Genomic DNA, 19,155 nt, shown 5'->3' with positions numbered 1-19,155 from the left:
AATGTTCCTTACATTGGTGATCAGTGGGAAGAATGTTCCTTACATTGGTGATCAGTGAGAAGAATGTTCCTTACATTGGTGATCAGTGAGAAGAATGCCCCTTCCATTGGTGATCGGTGAGAAGAATGTTCCTTACATTGGTGATCAGTGGGAAGAATGTTCCTTACATTGGTGATCAGTGAGAAGAATGTTCCTTACATTGGTGATCAGTGGGAAGAATGCCCCTTCCATTGGTGTTCAGTGAGAAGAATGTTCCTTACATTGGTGATCAGTGAGAAGAATGTTCCTTACATTGGTGATCAGTGGGAAGAATGTTCCTTACATTGGTGATCAGTGGGAAGAATGTTCCTTACATTGGTGATCAGTGAGAAGAATGTTCCTTACATTGGTGATCAGTGAGAAGAATGTTCCTTACATTGGTGATCAGTGAGAAGAATGTTCCTTACATTGGTGATCAGTGGGAAGAATGTTCCTTACATTGGTGATCAGTGAGAAGAATGTTCCTTACATCGGTGATCAGTGAGAAGAATGTTCCTTACATTGGTGATCAGTGAGAAGAATGTTCCTTACATTGGTGATCAGTGAGAAGAATGTTCCTTACATTGGTGATCAGTGGGAAGAATGTTCCTTACATTGGTGGGAAGAATGGAGGTCAGTGGGAAGAATGGAGGTCAGTGAGAAGAATGGAGGTCAGTGAGAAGAATGGAGGTCAGTGGGAAGAATGCTCTTTTATACTCGGTTGTTATGTGACGCTACTTGTATATTAAGTCAAAATTTATTAAAAATGTTGCTCGTCTTTCAAAATGCTTTTAAACCACGTTACTCTCAAGCCAAGGTTTTATTGTATTTGTATAGCGCATTCAAATTGTAACCACTTACAGACCGGAAGATTCCCCCCCCCCCCACAATAACCAGGCAATTTTTTAGCAATACGGCACTGCGCTGCTTTAACTGACAACTGCGTGGTCGTGCCACGCTGTACCCAGACAAAATTTATATCCTTTTTTTCCCGCACAAATAGAGATTTCTTTTGGCGGTATTTGATCACCTCTGCGGTTTTTATTTTTTGCACAATACACAAAAAAAGCGTACATTTTGAAAAATATAACAATTTTTTGACCGGAGACAGTTTTTGACAGGTCCTTTATTAAAAAAACAAAAAAATAAATTTCCCCCGATGTAGATCCCTCATCAATCACGATGCCCGCCGCACCGCCGACCGAAAAAAAAAAAATCAAACTCTGCTCCCGACTAACTCTTCCCGCAGTCTGCCTGCTACACCGTGTGATAATTCTCATGTAGGAAAGGGGTGGGGCCACCCAGGGATGTCACCTGGGGGCCCCCCCTCCCCTCGTGACGTCACTGACTGGTGCATGCTGGGTCAGTGACTTCACAAGGGGGTGGGGCCACCAGGTGGCATCTGATCAGTTTATAAACAATGGGGTTGACTTACTAAGGCGGGCCTTACACGGATCTGGGTATGGTGACATACTGAAGCAGAGCATGATCCCCTCCCTTCAGAGACTGGGCCGCAGGGCAGTATTCCAACATGATAATGACCCCAAACACCTCCAATATGACCACTGCCTTGCTAAAGAAGCTGAGGGTAAAGGTGATGGACTGGCCAAGCATGTCTCCAGACCTATTTTTTTTAAATAACATGTTATACTTACCTCCACTGTGCAGCTCGTTTTGCACAGAGTGGCCATGTGGAGAGAGGAATGGCGTGTCCCTTCCAAAGAGATGAAGGGGCTCAGGTAAGTAAAGTGGGGGCAGGGGCTGAGGGGTGTTTTTTCACCCTAATGCATAGGATGCACAAGGGTTTACAACCCCTTTAAGGCAGTGCTGGAAAATAATGGTGGCCACACAAAATATTGACACTTTGGGCCCAATTTGGACATTTTCACTTAGGGGTGTACTCACTTTTGTTGCCAGCGGTTTAGACATTAATGGCTGTGTGTTGAGTTATTTTGAGGGGACAGCAAATTTACACTGTTATACAAGCTGTACACTCACTACTTTACATTGTAGACAAGTGTCATTTCTTCAGTGTTGTCACATGAAAGGATAGAATAAAAGATTCACAAAAATGTGAGGGGTGTACTCACTTTTGTGAGATACTGTATACGTATATGTGTATGTATGTATGATATATATATATATATATATATATATGCACACTATATTACCAAAAGTATTGTGACGCCTGCCTTTACACACACATGAACTTTAATGGCATCCCAGTCTTAGTCTGTAGAGGTCAATATAGAGTTGGCTCCGCCCTTTGCAGCTACAACAGCTTCAACTCTTCTGGGAAGGCCGTCCACAATGTTTAGGAGTGTGTCTATGGGAATGTTTGACCATTCTTCCAGAAGAGCATTTGTGAGGTCAGGTGCTAATGTTGGATGAGAAGGTCTGGCTTGCAGTCTCCTCTCTAATTCATCCCAAAGGTGTTTTATCAAGTTGAGGTCAGGACTCTGTGCAGGGCCAGTCAAGTTCCTCTACCCCAAACTCGCTCATCCAGGTCTTTATGGACCTTGCTCTGTGCACTGGTGGGAAGTCATATTGGAACAGGAAGGGGCCGTCCCCAAACTGTTCACACAAAGTTGGGAGCATGAAATTGTCCAAATTGTCTTGGTATGCTGACACCTTAAGAGTTCCCTTCACTGGAACTAAGGGGCCAACCCCTGAAAAACAACCCCCCCACACCATAATCCCCCCTCCACCAAATGATTTGGACCAGTGCACAAAGCAAGATCCATAAAGACACGGATGAGTGAGTTTGGGGTGGAGGAACTTTATTGGCCTGTATATATTATTATTATTATTATGTTTATTTTATTTTTTAAGATTCCAGTGGAGAAATTTTAGCTACATCACTGTATATAATAATATTATTATTATTATATTTATTTTAATTAAATTTTTTAAAGATTCCAGTGGAGAAATTTTAGCTACATCACTGTATATCATATTATTATTATTATTATTTTTTAAAATTTCAGTGGAGACATTTTAGCTACATCACTGTATATATAATGATAATAATAATAATTAATAATAATAATTTTATTATTATATATACAGTGATGTAGCTACAATTTCTCCACTGGAATCTTAAAAAATAAAAATAAAATTAAATATAATATATATATAATTTAGTTTTAAGATTTGAATGGAGAAATGTTAGCTTCATCTGTTGGGAATGTGGAGTTTATTCTGCAGACTGAATATTATTTCTCATGGATGTGTGAGAGATAATTGGATGGGAGATTTGGAGGACATAACAAAGGCCGGTCTTTGGGCCGGGGACACAGAGCTCCTTTGTGTCACATGTCACTTTGTGTTATGCCGAGTCTAATTGCGGGTGACATGTCCAGCCAGTTGCTCGGTCAGTTTAGCACAGATAGTTATTTTAGTGTGAGAAGAGAGCGGCCAGACGGATTTTTCACTGCTAACTTTTTTTTAGTGAGACGGGATACAGTTACCTTCTGCATCATTCTGAAAATGATGAACCATGGAAAAAAAACAAGAAGTACTTTTAAAATATTTAAAACCTCTCCATTTCCATTCCATACCTGATGTCAGACCCGGTGATGTCATCATCGGGTCTCTGTGCTTCTCTATGCAATGCAGGCAGATCATGGCTGGTGGAAGGGGCCAGCAGGGGGCTGTACATAACCCCCCCCCCCCCCCCACCTCAGTCCTCCTCTCAAGAATCTTCATAGCTCATTAGGGATGAGCTGAAGTTGGATGCCCATTTAGGTGGTATTTTGACTGCTTTTATATACTACAATCGGGGCGGAGACAAGGGGTGGGCAGGAGGGGTAGAGACAAGGGGTGGGCAGGAGGGGAGGAGATGAGGGGTGGGAAGGAAGGGCGGAGACAAGGGGTGGGTAGGAGGGGCAGAGACGAGAGTGGCCAGGAGGTGGTGACAAGGGGTGGGCAGGAGGGGCGGAGACAAGGGTTGGGCAGGAGGGGTGGAGACAAGGGGTGGGAAGGAGGGTGGAGACAAGGGGTGGGCAGGAGGGGTGGAGACAGGGGGTGGGCAGTAGGGGCAGAGACAAGGGGTGGGCAGGTGGAACAGAGACCAGGGGTGGGCAGGAGGAACGGAGACCAGGGGTGGACAGGAGGGACGGAGACAAGGGGAGGGCAGGTGGAACAGAGACCAGGGGTGGGCAGGAGGAACGGAGACCAGGGGTGGACAGGAGGGACGGAGACAAGGGGTGGGCAGGAGAGGTTGAGACAATAGGTGGGCAGGAGGAGCGGAGACAAGGGTAGGCAGGAGGGGTGGAGACAAAGGGTGGGAAGCAGGGACAGAAACAAGGGGTGGGCAGGAGGGGCGGTGACAAGGGGTGGGCAGGAGGGGCGGTGACAAGGGGTGGGCAGGAGGGGTGGAGACAAGAGGTGGGCAGGAGGGGCGGAGACAAGGGGTGGGCAAGAGGGGCAGAGACAAGGGGTGGGCAGGAGGGGCAGAGACAAGGGATGGGCAGGAGGGGTAGAGACAAGAGGTGGGCAGGAGGGGTAGAGACAAGAGGTGGGCAGGAGGGGCAGAGAAAAGGGGTGGGCAGAGACAAGGGGTGGGCAGGAGGGGCAGAGAAAAGGGGTGGGCAGAGACAAGGGGTGGGCAGGAGGGGCAGAGACAAGGGGTGGGCAGGAGGGGCCGAGACATGGGGTGGGCAGAAGGGGTAGAGACAAGGGATGGGCAGGAGGGGCAGAGAAAAGGGGTGGGCAGAGACAAGGGGTGGGCAGGAGGGGCAGAGACAAGGGGTGGGCAGGAGGGGCGGAGACATGGGGTGGGCAGAAGGGGTAGAGACAAGAGGTGGGCAGGAGGGGCAGAGAAAAGGGGTGGGCAGAGACATGGGGTGGGCAGGAGGGGTGGAGACAAGGGATGGGCAGGAGGGGTAGAGACAAGGGTTTTATTAAATTCATTTTTACAAGACAAAAAAAATGATACATCATGTATTACTTTGTTACATAATGAAGTTATTGCTGAATAAACAGGTCCATAGCAGAAATGTGATCGTTGCTCCGCGGTGTAACCGATTCATACCCATTTTACCAAATGACCGTAATTGTATGATGTACTTGGCACCACAACGGCTGTGTGTGTAGATGTGAATAGTTTACATGTTTTGTTACTTTTTTACCCTAATAAAGAAGTTTGTTGAAGTTGTTGAACTCGGTGAATATTTAACGTTAAGGTCTGTCAGGCTGGGAGAGGCGGGTGAGAGGGGTTGGGTGTAGCTGTAATTCCAGGACGGAGGGGGGGGGGGGCAGGGTGTGTGCGGCGCTGGGCGTACAGTGCCTGCAGCACTACGCATTCACTAAGTGTGTCACCGACCCGGAGAGGAAGGAGGACTATGTATAGAGCGAGGTGAGCCGCCATCTGATACATTGACCTGTATGGACTTCTGCATTCGCTCTGTCTGTCTGTCTGTATAAACGGTGAGCCTGCTGTATACGGCTTGTATACCTGTTGTTTAATATTTATTATTGTATTTATATAGTGCTGACAATTTACGCAGCACTTCTATATTGTACATTCACATCAGTCCCTGAACCCAAGGAGCTTACAATCTAAGGCCCCCAACTCACAGTTATTACTATACTGCATATAATCTCTGATTACAGAAGAGGGCAGGAGGGGGGCAGGGAGAGGGGCAGACACGTGAATGGGAGGCCTTGTTATGGCATGTGAGAGTGTGCCCGGGACTGCTGTGGTATGCTGGGTACTGGTAGCACCTGCTGGGACTTGTAGTTCTCGATCTGCTAGAAGGGCAGAGATTACAGTGTTGCCATTTTCATGTATTTCTGAATAAAGTTTCTTCCTCAATGAGTTTGTTTTGATCGGCTTTGATTTGTTGGACTGCAGACGAGGAGCTGAATTGTTTTTACTTGTTTTTGTACTACCAAAAGTGTGCCAGTTCTAGAATAGGAAAAGTTGGGGACATGACAAACAATGCCAAAGAAGTGTCATTGCAGGCAGTATGTACAGGAGAGGAGTGTGGAGGATATGACAGTGGGCAGTATGTATGGGAGAGGAGTGTGGAGGGTATTACAGGGGGCAGTATATACAGGAGAGGAGTGTGGAGGGTATGACAGGGGGCAGTATATACAGGAGAGGAGTGTGGAGAGTATTACAGTGGGCGGTATGTACAGGAGAGGAGTATGAGGGGTATGACAGTGGGCAGTATGTACAGGAGAGGAGTGTGGAGGGTATTACAGGGGGCAGTATATACAGGAGAGGAGTGTGGAGGATATGACAGTGGGCAGTATGTACAGGAGAGGAGTGTGATGGGTAAGACAGTGGGCAGTATGTACAGGAGAGGAGTGTGGAGGGTATGACAGTGGGCAGTATGTACAGGAGAGGAGTGTGATGGGTAAGACAGTGGGCAGTATGTACAGGATAGGAGTGCGGTGGATATGAAGATGGGCAGTGTGTACATGCATGGTCACATGCATACTGGTAAATGACAGAGGTGGAAAAATGTGCCCCATAATGCATTTGGCATCCTTTTAGAAAATTTAGTAGGAGTGTGGGGGTATGACAGTGGGCAGTATGTACAGGAGATGAATGTGGAGGGTATAACAGTGGCCAGTATGTACAGGAGAGGAGTGTGGAGGGTATGACAATGGGCAGTATGTACAGGAGAGGAGTGTGGAGGGTATGACAGTGGGCATTATATACAGGAGAGGAGTGTGGAGGGTATGACAGTGGGCATTATGTACAGGAGAGGAATGTGGAGCGTATGACAGTGAGCACTATGTACAGGAGAAGGGTCTGGAGGGTATGACAGTGGGCAGTATGTACAGGAGGGGAGTGTGGAGGGTATGACAGTGGGCAGTATGTACAGGAGAAGGGTCTGGAGGGTATGACAGTGGACAGTATGTACAGGAGGGGAGTGTGGAGGGTATGACAGTGGGCAGTATGTACAGGAGGGGAGTGTGGAGGGTATTACAGTGGGCATTATATACAGGAGAGGAGTGTGGAGGGTATGACAGTGGGCATTATGTACAGGAGAGGAATATGGAGCGTATGACAGTGAGCACTATGTACAGGAGAAGGGTCTGGAGGGTATGACAGTGGGCAGTATGTACAGGGGGGGAGTGTGGAGGGTATGACAGTGGGCAGTATGTACAGGAGAGGCATGCGGTGGGTATGACAGTGGGCAGTGTGTACAGGAGAGGAGAGCGGTGAGTATGATAGTGGGCAGTATGTACAGGAGAGCAGTGCGGAGGGTATGACAGTGGACAGTATGTACAGGAGAGGAGTGCGGAGGGTATGACGGTGGGCAGTATGTACAGGAGAGGAGTGCGGAGGGTATGACGGTGGGCAGTATGTACAGGAGAGGCATGCGGTGGGTATGACAGTGGGCAGTGTGTACAGGAGAGGAGAGCGGTGAGTGACAGTGGGCAGTATGTACAGGAGAGCAGTGCGGAGGGTATGATAGTGGACAGTATGTACAGGAGAGGAGTGCGGAGGGTATGACGGTGGGCAGTATGTACAGGACAGGAGTGCGGAGGGTATGACGGTGGGCAGTATGTACAGGAGAGGAGTGTGGGGGGTATGACAGTGGGCAGTGTGGAGGGTATTACAGTGGGTAGTATGTACAGGAGAGGCATGCGGTGGGTATGACAGTGGCCAGTGTGTACAGGAGAGGAGAGCGGTGGGTATGACAGTGGGCAGTATGTACAGGAGAGCAGTGCTGAGGGTATGACGGTGGACAGTATGTACAGGAGAGCAGTGCGGAGGGTATGACAGTGGACAGTATGTACAGGAGAGGAGTGCGAAGGGTATGACGGTGGGCAGTATGTACAGGAGAGGAGTGTGGAGGGTATGACAGTGGGCAGTATGTACAGGAGAGGAGTGTGGAGGGTATGACAGTGGGCAGTATGTACAGGAGAGGAGTGTGGAGGGTATTACAGTGGGCAGTATGTACAGGAGAGGAGTGTGGAGGGTATGATGGTGGGCAGTGTGTACAGTAGAGGAGTGCGGAGGGTATAACGGTGGGCAGTGTGTACTGTAGTGGAGTGCGGAGGGTATGACGGTGGGCAATATGTACAGGAGAGGAGTGTGGAGGGTATAACGGTGGGCAGTGTGTACAGTAGTGGAGTGCGGAGGGTATGACGGTGGGCAATATGTACAGGAGAGGAGTGCGGAGAAATGTACCCCATAATGCATTTGGCACCCTTTTAGAAAATTTAGTAATTTTAAAGACGCGGCATAGGAGTCGAGCTCTTCACGTGGGTGGGGGGGGGGGGGGGGGTGTTAGAAGATAAAATCAAATGGAAATGGATTATTCTGGGACAGCGGAGGTGGAGAGGATCGCCTCACCGGCTCGTAGGCTGTGAAGGTGATCGGGAGGAAATCTGAAACTGGAACAGGAGAGGTGTGTCGGTGAGGACAATGGGAATTTAAAAGGAGACCGTTGTCTGTCTGAGGGGTCATCCCACATTTGCTGGTTGAATTGGTATTATCATTTTTTTTTCAGTTTTTAGATGGAGTAGTCAGGGGATAGACCCTCTGTTGGGTATTTATTGCTTATTTATTGCTTTCTATACCACTTTAATTCTTATATTTTAATTACACTTAAAGAAAAACTCCAAGCCTGAGACCCGTCATCTGCTCCCCCTCCCCCATATACTTTTTTCCTTTAGGTTTTGTGGGGCCGGTGCCTTTTCTCCTTCTTCTGGTGACTACAGTGTAGGGGGGGGGGGGGGGGGGGTGGGAGTCTTCAAGGACAGAGCGGCTCCAAACAATACACAGTATACAATTGCTACACAAGTTACATTGTAATTAAATGTTATTACTTTTCCTTTTCAATCCGAAGCCGCTGTGATTTTCTGTGAAATGCAATTCGGTCACCTGAAGGCGCTCTGCACACAGATGGTGTATATCCCGCCCACCCCCCGGAAATGTCATTTCCTGCTTGTGTGATTGGCTCACTGATTTTCCCAGAAGTCTGCACTAAGATGCAGGTCAGATTTTTGGGCATCTCCTGCCACAAAAATGTCATTTTTTTTTTAATGAGATGCTCCGAAAAGGGAAATCCCATCCAAAGGGATACAGACCCTGCCGCTTTCCTCATTAGAACCCTGCAAGTACAGCAGCTGATTAGAAAGTCACTCCCATTCACATGGCACATGGACACAGAGAAACAACGAGAAACAACATCTCTATGACCCTCGGAGGCCCGGGGGGAACATTATGATGTCACACCCAACCTGTCACCCCTTATTTCTATTACATGATCTCCCCATAAAGAGGACCTGTCACCCCTTATTTCTATTACATGATTTCCCCATAAAGAGGACCCGTCACTCCTTATTTCTATTACATGATCTCCCCATAAAGAGGACCTGTCACCCCTTATTTCCATTACATGATCTCCCCATAAAGAGGACCCGTCACCCCTTATTTCTATTACATGATCTCCCCATAAAGAGGACCCGTCACCCCTTATTTCTATTACATGATCTCTCCATAAAGAGGACCTGTCACCCCTTATTTCTATTACATGAGATCTCCCCATAAAGAGGACCCGTCACCCCTTATTTCTATTACATGATCTCCCCATAAAGAGCACCTGTCACCCCTTATTTCCATTACATGATCTCTCCATAAAGAGGACCCGTCACCCCTTATTTACATTACATGATCTCCCCATAAAGAGGACCCGTCACCCCTTATTTCTATTACATGATCCCCCCATAAAGAGGACCCGTCACCCCTTATTTCCATTACATGATCTCTCCATAAAGAGGACCTGTCACCCCTTATTTCTATTACATGATCTCCATAAAGAGGACCTGTCACCCCTTATTTCTATTACATGAGATCTCCCCATAAAGAGGACCTGTCACCCCTTATTTCTATTACATGAGATCTCCCCATAAAGAGGACCTGTCACCCCTTATTTCTATTACATGATCTCCCCATAAAGAGCACCTGTCACCCCTTATTTCCATTACATGATCTCTCCATAAAGAGGACCCGTCACCCCTTATTTACATTACATGATCTCCCCATAAAGAGGACCTGTCACCCCTTATTTCTATTACATGATCTCCCCATAAAGAGGACCCGTCACCCCTTATTTCTATTACAAGATTTCCCCACAAAGAGGACCTGTCACCCCTTATTTCTATTACAAGATTTCCCCATAAAGAGGACCCGTCACCCTTATTTCTATTACATGATCACTCCATAAAGAGGACCTGTCACCCCTTATTTCTATTACAAGATTTCCCCATAAAGAGGACCCGTCACCCTTATTTCTATTACATGATCACTCCATAAAGAGGACCTGTCACCCCTTATTTCCATTACATGATCTCTCCATAAAGAGGACCCGTCACCCCTTATTTACATTACATGATCTCCCCATAAAGAGGACCTGTCACCCCTTATTTCTATTACATGATCTCCCCATAAAGAGGACCCGTCACCCCTTATTTCTATTACATGATCTCCCCATAAAGAGGACCTGTCACCCCTTATTTCTATTACATGATCTCCCCATAAAGAGGACCCGTCACCCCTTATTTCTATTACATGATCTCTCCATAAAGAGGACCCGTCACCCCTTATTTCTATTACATGATCTCCCCATAAAGAGGACCTGTCACCCCTTATTTCTATTACATGATCCCCCCATAAAGAGGACCTGTCACCCCTTATTTCTATTACATGATCTCCCTATAGAGAGGACCTGTCACCCCTTATTTCTATTACATGATCTCCCCATAAAGAGGACCTGTCACCCCTTATTTCTATTACATGATCTCCCTATCGAGAGGACCTGTCACCCCTTATTTCTATTACATGATCTCCCCATAAAGAGGACCCGTCACCCCTTATTTCTATTACATGATCTCTCCATAAAGAGGACCTGTCACCCCTTATTTCTGTTACAAGATCTCCCCATAAAGAGGACCTGTCACCCCTTATTTATATTACATGATCTCCCCATAAAGAGGACCCATCACCCCTTATTTCTATTACAAGATCTCCCTATAAAGAGGACCTGTCACCCCTTATTTCTGTTACAAGATCTCCCCATAAAGAGGACCCGTCACCCCTTATTTCTATTACATGATCTCCCCATAAAGAGGACCTGTCACCCCTTATTTCTATTACATGATCTCCCCATAAAGAGGACCCGTCACCCCTTATTTCTATTACATGATCTCTCCATAAAGAGGACCCGTCACCCCTTATTTCTATCACATGATCTCCCCATAAAGAGGACCTGTCACCCCTTATTTCTATTACATGATCCCCCCATAAAGAGGACCCGTCACCCCTTATTTCTATTACATGATCCCCCCATAAAGAGGACCTGTCACCCCTTATTTCTATTACATGATCTCCCCATAAAGAGGACCCATCACCCCTTATTTCTATTACAAGATCTCCCTATAAAGAGGACCTGTCACCCCTTATTTCTGTTACAAGATCTCCCCATAAAGAGGACCCGTCACCCCTTATTTCTATTACATGATCTCCCCATAAAGAGGACCTGTCACCCCTTATTTATATTACATGATCTCCCCATAAAGAGGACCCATCACCCCTTATTTCTATTACAAGATCTCCCTATAAAGAGGACCTGTCACCCCTTATTTCTGTTACAAGATCTCCCCATAAAGAGGACCCGTCACCCCTTATTTCTATTACATGATCTCCCCATAAAGAGGACCTGTCACCCCTTATTTCTATTACATGATCTCCCCATAAAGAGGACCCGTCACCCCTTATTTCTATTACATGATCTCTCCATAAAGAGGACCCGTCACCCCTTATTTCTATCACATGATCTCCCCATAAAGAGGACCTGTCACCCCTTATTTCTATTACATGATCTCCCCATAAAGAGGACCCGTCACCCCTTATTTCTATTACATGATCCCCCCATAAAGAGGACCTGTCACCCCTTATTTCTATTACATGATCTCTCCATAAAGAGGACCTGTCACCCCTTATTTCTATTACAAGATTTCCCCATAAAGAGGACCCGTCACCCTTATTTCTATTACATGATCACCCCATAAAGAGGACCTGTCACCCCTTATTTCTATTACAAGATCTCTACATAAAGAGGACCCATCACCCCTTATTTCTATTACAAGATCTCCCCATAAAGAGGACCTGTCACCCCTTATTTCTATTACATGATCTCCCCATAAAGAGGACCTGTCACCCCTTATTTCCATTACATGATCTCTCCATAAAGAGGACCCGTCACCCCTTATTTACATTACATGATCTCCCCATAAAGAGGACCTGTCACCCCTTATTTCTATTACATGATCTCCCCATAAAGAGGACCCGTCACCCCTTATTTCTATTACAAGATTTCCCCACAAAGAGGACCTGTCACCCCTTATTTCTATTACAAGATTTCCCCATAAAGAGGACCCGTCACCCTTATTTCTATTACATGATCACCCCATAAAGAGGACCTGTCACCCCTTATTTCCATTACATGATCTCTCCATAAAGAGGACCCGTCACCCCTTATTTACATTACATGATCTCCCCATAAAGAGGACCTGTCACCCCTTATTTCTATTACATGATCTCCCCATAAAGAGGACCCGTCACCCCTTATTTCTATTACAAGATTTCCCCACAAAGAGGACCTGTCACCCCTTATTTCTATTACAAGATTTCCCCATAAAGAGGACCCGTCACCCTTATTTCTATTACATGATCACCCCATAAAGAGGACCTGTCACCCCTTATTTCTATTACATGATCTCTACATAAAGAGGACCCGTCACCCCTTATTTCTATTACAAGATCTCCCCATAAAGAGGACCTGTCACCCCTTATTTCTATTACATTATCTCTCCATAAAGAGGACCTGTCACCCCTTATTTCTATTACATGATCTCCCCATAAAGAGGACCCGTCACCCTTATTTCTATTACATGATCTCCCCATAAAGAGGACCTGTCACCCCTTATTTCCATTACATGATCTCTCCATAAAGAGGACCCGTCACCCCTTATTTACATTACATGATCTCCCCATAAAGAGGACCTGTCACCCCTTATTTCTATTACATGATCTCCCCATAAAGAGGACCTGTCACCCCTTATTTCTATTACATGATCTCACCATAAAGAGGACCTGTCACCCCTTATTTCTATTACAAGGGATGTTTACATTCCTTGTAAAAGGAATAAAAGTGAGCAAAAAAAATATTTTTTTAAAGGGAAAGTGTAAAATTAAAATAAACAATAGAAAAAAAGTTTTTTAAAGTGCCCCCGTCCCTGCGAGTTTGCACGCAGAAGCAAATGCATATATATGTCGTGCCCACAAATGGCGGTCAAACCACACATGTGAGGTATCGCCATGAACGTTAGAGCGAGATCAATAATTCTCTACTAGGACCTCCTCTGTAACTCTAAATAGGTAACCATGTAAAAAAAATTCAAATGTTGCCTATGGAGATTTTTGAATACCAAAGTTTGGCGCCATTCCACGAGTGTGCGCAATTTTCAAGTGTGACATGTTAGGTATCAATTTACTCTGCATAACATCATCTTTCATATTCAAAAAACTCTGCTACTGTTTTTTTTTTAATCCTTAAAACAGTTTTGTTTTTTTCCACAAAAAAAAAGGGCGTTTGAAAAATTGCTGCGCAAATACCACGTGACATAAAAAATAACAACCACCATTTTATTCCCTAGGGTCTCTGCTAAAAAAAAAAACATATATAATTTTTGGGGGTTCTGAGTAATTATCTAGCAAAAAATTTTTTTTGCTAGAATTATGATTTTTACATGTAGGAGAGAAGTGTCAGAATTGGCCCGGATTGGAAGTGGTTCATGTCACTATGATGTCAGTGTCAGTTTGGTCAGTGTACCCCCCCCAGCCAGCATCAGTTAGTGTCGGATTGCTCACCGCTCGATCACAGTCCCACTATAAGTTTCTGATCACCATTGTTACTAGGATAAAAAAATAAAAAAATACAGTATCTATACCAGATGCATAACTTTTACCCAAAACCAAAAAATAAATAAATTAATTAAGAAATTCGATTTTTTTTAATTGTTTACTGTGTATGCTTTACAGCAAAAAGTAAACAATTTTTTTTTTTTTAAATTTTCAGTCTTTTCTTTTGTTTATATAATACAAAAATAAAAAAACACAGAGGTAGATCAAATACCACCAAAAGAAAGCTCTATTTGTATGACAAAAATCTTTTTATTTGGGTACAGCATTGCATGATAAAATAGCACAGTGCTGAATACCAAAAAATGCCCTGGTCATGAAGGGGGAGGGGGGGGGGTAAACCCTTCCAGAGGACCAGTAGTTAAATAAACTTTTCAAAACCTTTGCCATGAAAAGAGGTTGTTGATTTCTTTATTTTAGGTGTGGGAGGGGAAAATATGTACATTGTTTACCCACTTCAACGCCGGAAAGGTTTTCACCCAGGAACTGAAGTGAGTAAACAATATAAATTCTTTGAAAGCTTTTTTTTTTTTTTTTTTTTTTTTTTTAGTCATTAACATAATAATAAAAGAAGAAAACAAAAAAAATGTATGCAGATTTAGTTTAGACTTGGAATTGAACAATCGAGGACCCACGATCATGGATACACGCGCACTTGCAGGTTGGCGCTTGCTATGCTAGCATGCACATGAGCAGCTGCAGGAGCCTGCATGGGAATGTACACGTGTGAATACTTGCCAGTACGTAAGGACAGAGAAGTCAGAAACTAGCCGGGTACTGAGTCAGCAGTAATCCAGTTCTGCTCGGTCTGTAGAGCATTAACAACATCACCAAGCTTCAGTAGGTTTTGACCCCTAATTTTTGCTGTACAAGCTGGGATTTAACCCTTGGGTACTTCTGTGACTAGGTAGTTGGCTAAAGGATAGATATCGGAGTGTGGTTGTTCCTCTATATAGATCTTTATATCACTAGAGGGGTCACCAGCAGGAGGAAGGAGGTCCTGATTCCTCTATATAGATCTTTATATCACTAGAGGGGTCACCAGCAGGAGGAAGGAGGTCCTGATTCCTCTATATAGATCTTTATATCACTAGAGGGGTCCCCAGCAGGAGGAAGGAGGTCCTGATTCCGTGATATAGATCTTTATCTCACTAGAGGGGTCACCAGCAGGAGGAAGGAGGTCCTGATTCCTCTATATAGATCTTTATATCACTAGAGGGGTCACCAGCAGGAGGAAGGAGGTCCTGATTCCTCTATATAGATCTTTATATCGCTAGAGGGGTCACCAGCAGGAGGTCCTAATTCCTCTAAATAGATCTTTATATCACTAGAGGGGTCACCAGCGGGAGGGAGGACCTGATTTCTCTATATAGGTCTTTATATCACTAAAAGGATCACCAGCAGGAGGAAGGAGATCCTGATTCCTTGATATAAATCTTTATATCACTAGAGGGGTCACCAGCAGGAGGAAGGAGGTCCTGATTCCTCTATATAGATCTTTATATCACTAGAGGGGTCACCAGAAGGAGGTCCTGATTCCTCTATATAGATCTTTATATCACTAGAGGGGTCACCAGCAGGAGGAAGGAGGTCCCAATTCATTTATATAGATCTTTATATCACTAGAGGGGTCACCAGCAGGAGGAAGGAGGTCCTGGTTCCTCAATATAGATCTTTATATCACTAGAGGGGTCACCAGCAGGAGGAAGGAGGTCCTGATTCCCCTATATAGATCTTTAGTTAGACCTCATTTAGAATATGGTGTCCAGTTCTGGAGACCTCACTTGCAAAAACATAATGATGAAATAGAACAAGTTCAGAGATGGGTAACAAAAATTGGTGAAAGAGCTGAGGGATAAAACATATCAGGAGAGACAGCAGGAACTTAATATGTACAGTCTGGAGGAAAGAAGGGAAAGGATGGACCTGACTGAAACCTTTTAAACCCATGAAGGGTGTGAATAAGGTTTAGGGAGGCAGTATGTATGAAGCTAAAATCAAGAACATGACCTCAAATTAGAGGAGGAAAGTTCAACACTAACCTTAGAAAGTGTTATTTTACAGAAAGAGTAGTTGATACCTGGAATAGACCTCCAGCAGAAGATAAGGTGCCAGTCAACAGTTAGTGAATTTAAACATTGCCCCTGCAAAAGAGGCAGTCTTTATTGACCATTAGGTCTTTTTTTGCCATCACTCTTCCATGTTAATCCAGTTCTTCTCAGTCTGCGGGTCACATAATATTAACAAGCTCCTTTTAGATTACTGTTTTTTTTTGTCCCTGACCAACCCTCTCCTGAGTCATCGGCTGTGACTAAGAACTGTGGCACTGTAAGTGAATGAGAGTTGCTGCTTTCATGTTTTTTTCCATAAGAATGGCTTATTTTTGAATGAACGCTCGTTGGATGAGTCCTGGTCGTGTCAGAGGGACACCAAATCCAGCAGGACTGTAAATCTCTGGGGCCTGAGGGGTAAATGCAGAGCCACACTTGCAGAGTAATCTTGCCGAGAGCGGTCTTTTACAAGTAGGTAATGTCTGGCTGATGATTACTGTAACACAACACTAGTTTCCTGGTAAGGCAATCGGGCTTAAAGTGTAGCTCTAGCCAACATTCCTATCCTGATTTCTGTCCCAGAGATAAAGCAGGAAGAGGAAATTGCACTGGATTCCTGTTCTGGTGACAACGCCACAATTTTGAAGTCCTGATTCATCTCTATAGATCTTTATATCCCCTGAAGCAGTGATGACGAACCTCGGCACCCCAGGTGTTTTAGAACTACATTTCCCATGATGCTCATGCACTCTGCAGTGTAGTTGAGCATCATGGGAAATGTAGTTCCAAAACATCTGGGGTGCCAAGGTTGTCCATCACTGAGGGATCAGATTTAGCTCCATTTCCCCCTTTCTTCTGAGGAGTAGGTTGTTGGATGTGGTGAGGTTCATGACCGTGGGGAGTCTGCTCCTGTTGCCAGGCGGTGTTGGCCAGGTTAGACTTGTACCGCGTACACACAATCGAATTGTCCGGAGTACATAGTCCACCAGACCGCATTACGCCGGACAATTCGATCGTGTGTGGGCACCAGCGGACTTTTTCATCGTAAAGTCCGGCGGACTTAGAAAGTAGTTTTGCAGCAAAAGCTTTCCGCCAGACTTGGCTTTCAGCGGACAATCCGTTCGTCAGTGTGCTAGTCCGGCGGACTAAGAATGACGCATGCTCAGAAGCAAGTACGAGAAGGAAGCTATTGACTGCTGGCTATTGAACTTCCTTTTTCTAGTCCCGTCGTACGTGCTGTACGTCACCGCGTTAGAAATCGCTGGAGTGTCCGTGTGTGGCCAAGTCCGTTCGTTAGAAAGTCCGCCGGACTATCCACCGGATTGTTTGCCGGACTAAATTTGCTGGACAATTTGATCGCGTGTACGCGGCATTGGTTGCACCTGGTGGACTTGTCTGTGCATTGATTTGCTTCGTTAAACTTAACCTTGGCTTTTATGGTAAGCTCTTTTTTTTTCTTCTGAGTTGTTAGATGTGGTGAGATTTATGATGGTGGGAAGCCTGCTCCTGCTCCTGATGCTGGTTGGCTGGAGAGGAAGGTGGAGCCTGCAGTGGAATATAATTTTCTTTACCTCCTATGATTGGCTGTGACAGTGGTTGCATGATCAGAAGCAGATCCCAGCAGGTCCTAATCATTACTAAAATACCCTATGACAGCTCGGTCACTCTGCTAGGAACGCGCAGTGATCACGCTCTCAGTCGCCCATGGATGCATATATGTGGCATGCGGGCGTTAAAGCCCACCCTTCTTGCCACAGCACATATGTGTTACATAGGCTGAAAGAGGTTACGTTTAACGTGTTCCCTATAATTACATTCTTTCTTTGTAGTTTTTTTCTTCACATAGTATTCAAGTTCAGATTTCCATTGATGGGCACCACTGCCCAATAATGGAGACGTTTCTCCTGTCCATCAATGAAGATACATGCCCTGCCCAGCAATAGAGGCACGCCCCCTTTCCATCAATGGAGACATCCCCACTGCCCATCAATGGAGACATGCCCCCTACCCATCAATGAGGGCACACCCACTGTGAATCCATGGAGACATGCCCCTTTCCTATCAATGGAGACATCCCCACTGCCTGCCATCAATGGTGACATGTCTTCTACTCATCAACTAAGATATGGCCCCCTACCCATCAATGGAGGCACACCCACTGTCATCAATGGACATACCCCTTGGCATCAATGGAGACATCCCCACTGCTCATCAATGGAGACATGCCTTCTACCCATCAAAACCCTTTTGATTTACAGATGTGAGCACATGGCTTGCTGCTGCCATCTTTGTTTGCTGGTTTTTGGACCCTCGTGGGCGATTCATTGGTTGGCGGCCCTATTCTCAACCTCCTGATTTTATCAAGAGAAGACGGAATTCCCTGAGGTCATCGCGCATTCCACATCGATTGGAGGACCCCTGGTGGCCTGCTGCATTGCTTCCATATCATTGTGTGTTCATCCAGTTACGCTCGTTTGACCTGTTGTTGATGACATGTAGGTCCTCTGGCTCTGGTAAGAGTACCCATTTCTTCTTTATGCCATCAAAGTTGTTTCTTCAGAGATCCACTAATTGTTTCTGGCCCTAACTGCATCATCGTAGTTGAGACAGACGGATTTATTATTTGGACTGTTTTCTTTCTTTTTAGGACTGTTTGAGGTCTATAGAGTTTTTCACGGACTAATAGTTGATATTATCACTTGTGATTTATGCACTTTATTATACAGTTGCACTTTTATTTTAGCGCTACATTTTTTGCTCTTTCACATTTATGAATTTTGTCACATTCGTATGCAGCTGCTTTATTTTTTGTTATTTATCAGATTAGCGCAGTCATTTTTTTGCACATTTTCACTGCCCATCAATGGAGACATGCCCTCTACACATCAATTAAGATATGGCCCCCCACCCATCAATGGAGGCACACCCACTATCATCAATGGACACACCCCTTCACATCAATGGAGACATTCCCACTGCCCATCAATGGAGACATTCCCACTGCCCATCAATGGAGACATTCCTTCTACACATCAATGAAGATATGGCCCCCTACCCATCAATGGGGGCACACCCACTGTGAATCCATGGAGACATGACCCTTTCCTATCAATGGACATATCCCCACTGCCCATC

General features: G+C 45.2%; 1 protein-coding gene across 4 annotated transcripts in view; it reads left to right on the top strand.

Annotated features, from left to right (window-relative positions):
• Positions 1–19,155, top strand: part of LOC143997727 (ALS2 C-terminal-like protein) — a 197,452-nt gene that overhangs the window by 27,126 nt on the left and 151,171 nt on the right. For 2 of the 4 annotated variants that reach the window (XM_077493511.1, XM_077493508.1), the window contains exon 1: positions 5,285–5,377. The exons of 1 other annotated variant lie outside the window; for it this stretch is intronic. The gene's annotated coding sequence lies outside the window, so the exon portion shown is untranslated. Of the gene's footprint in view, positions 1–5,284; positions 5,449–19,155 lie in introns of those variants that run through there. One more of the 4 variants, XM_077493509.1, reaches the window with a different exon arrangement.

This window comes from Lithobates pipiens, unplaced genomic scaffold, assembly GCF_037356315.1.
Source record: "Lithobates pipiens isolate NorthernLeopardFrog02 unplaced genomic scaffold, aLitPip1_a1.2 Scaffold_19, whole genome shotgun sequence".
NCBI lineage: Eukaryota > Metazoa > Chordata > Amphibia > Anura > Ranidae > Lithobates > Lithobates pipiens.
Note: the sequence above shows the minus strand (reverse complement) of the source record. Positions and strands in the feature narration are given on the sequence as shown.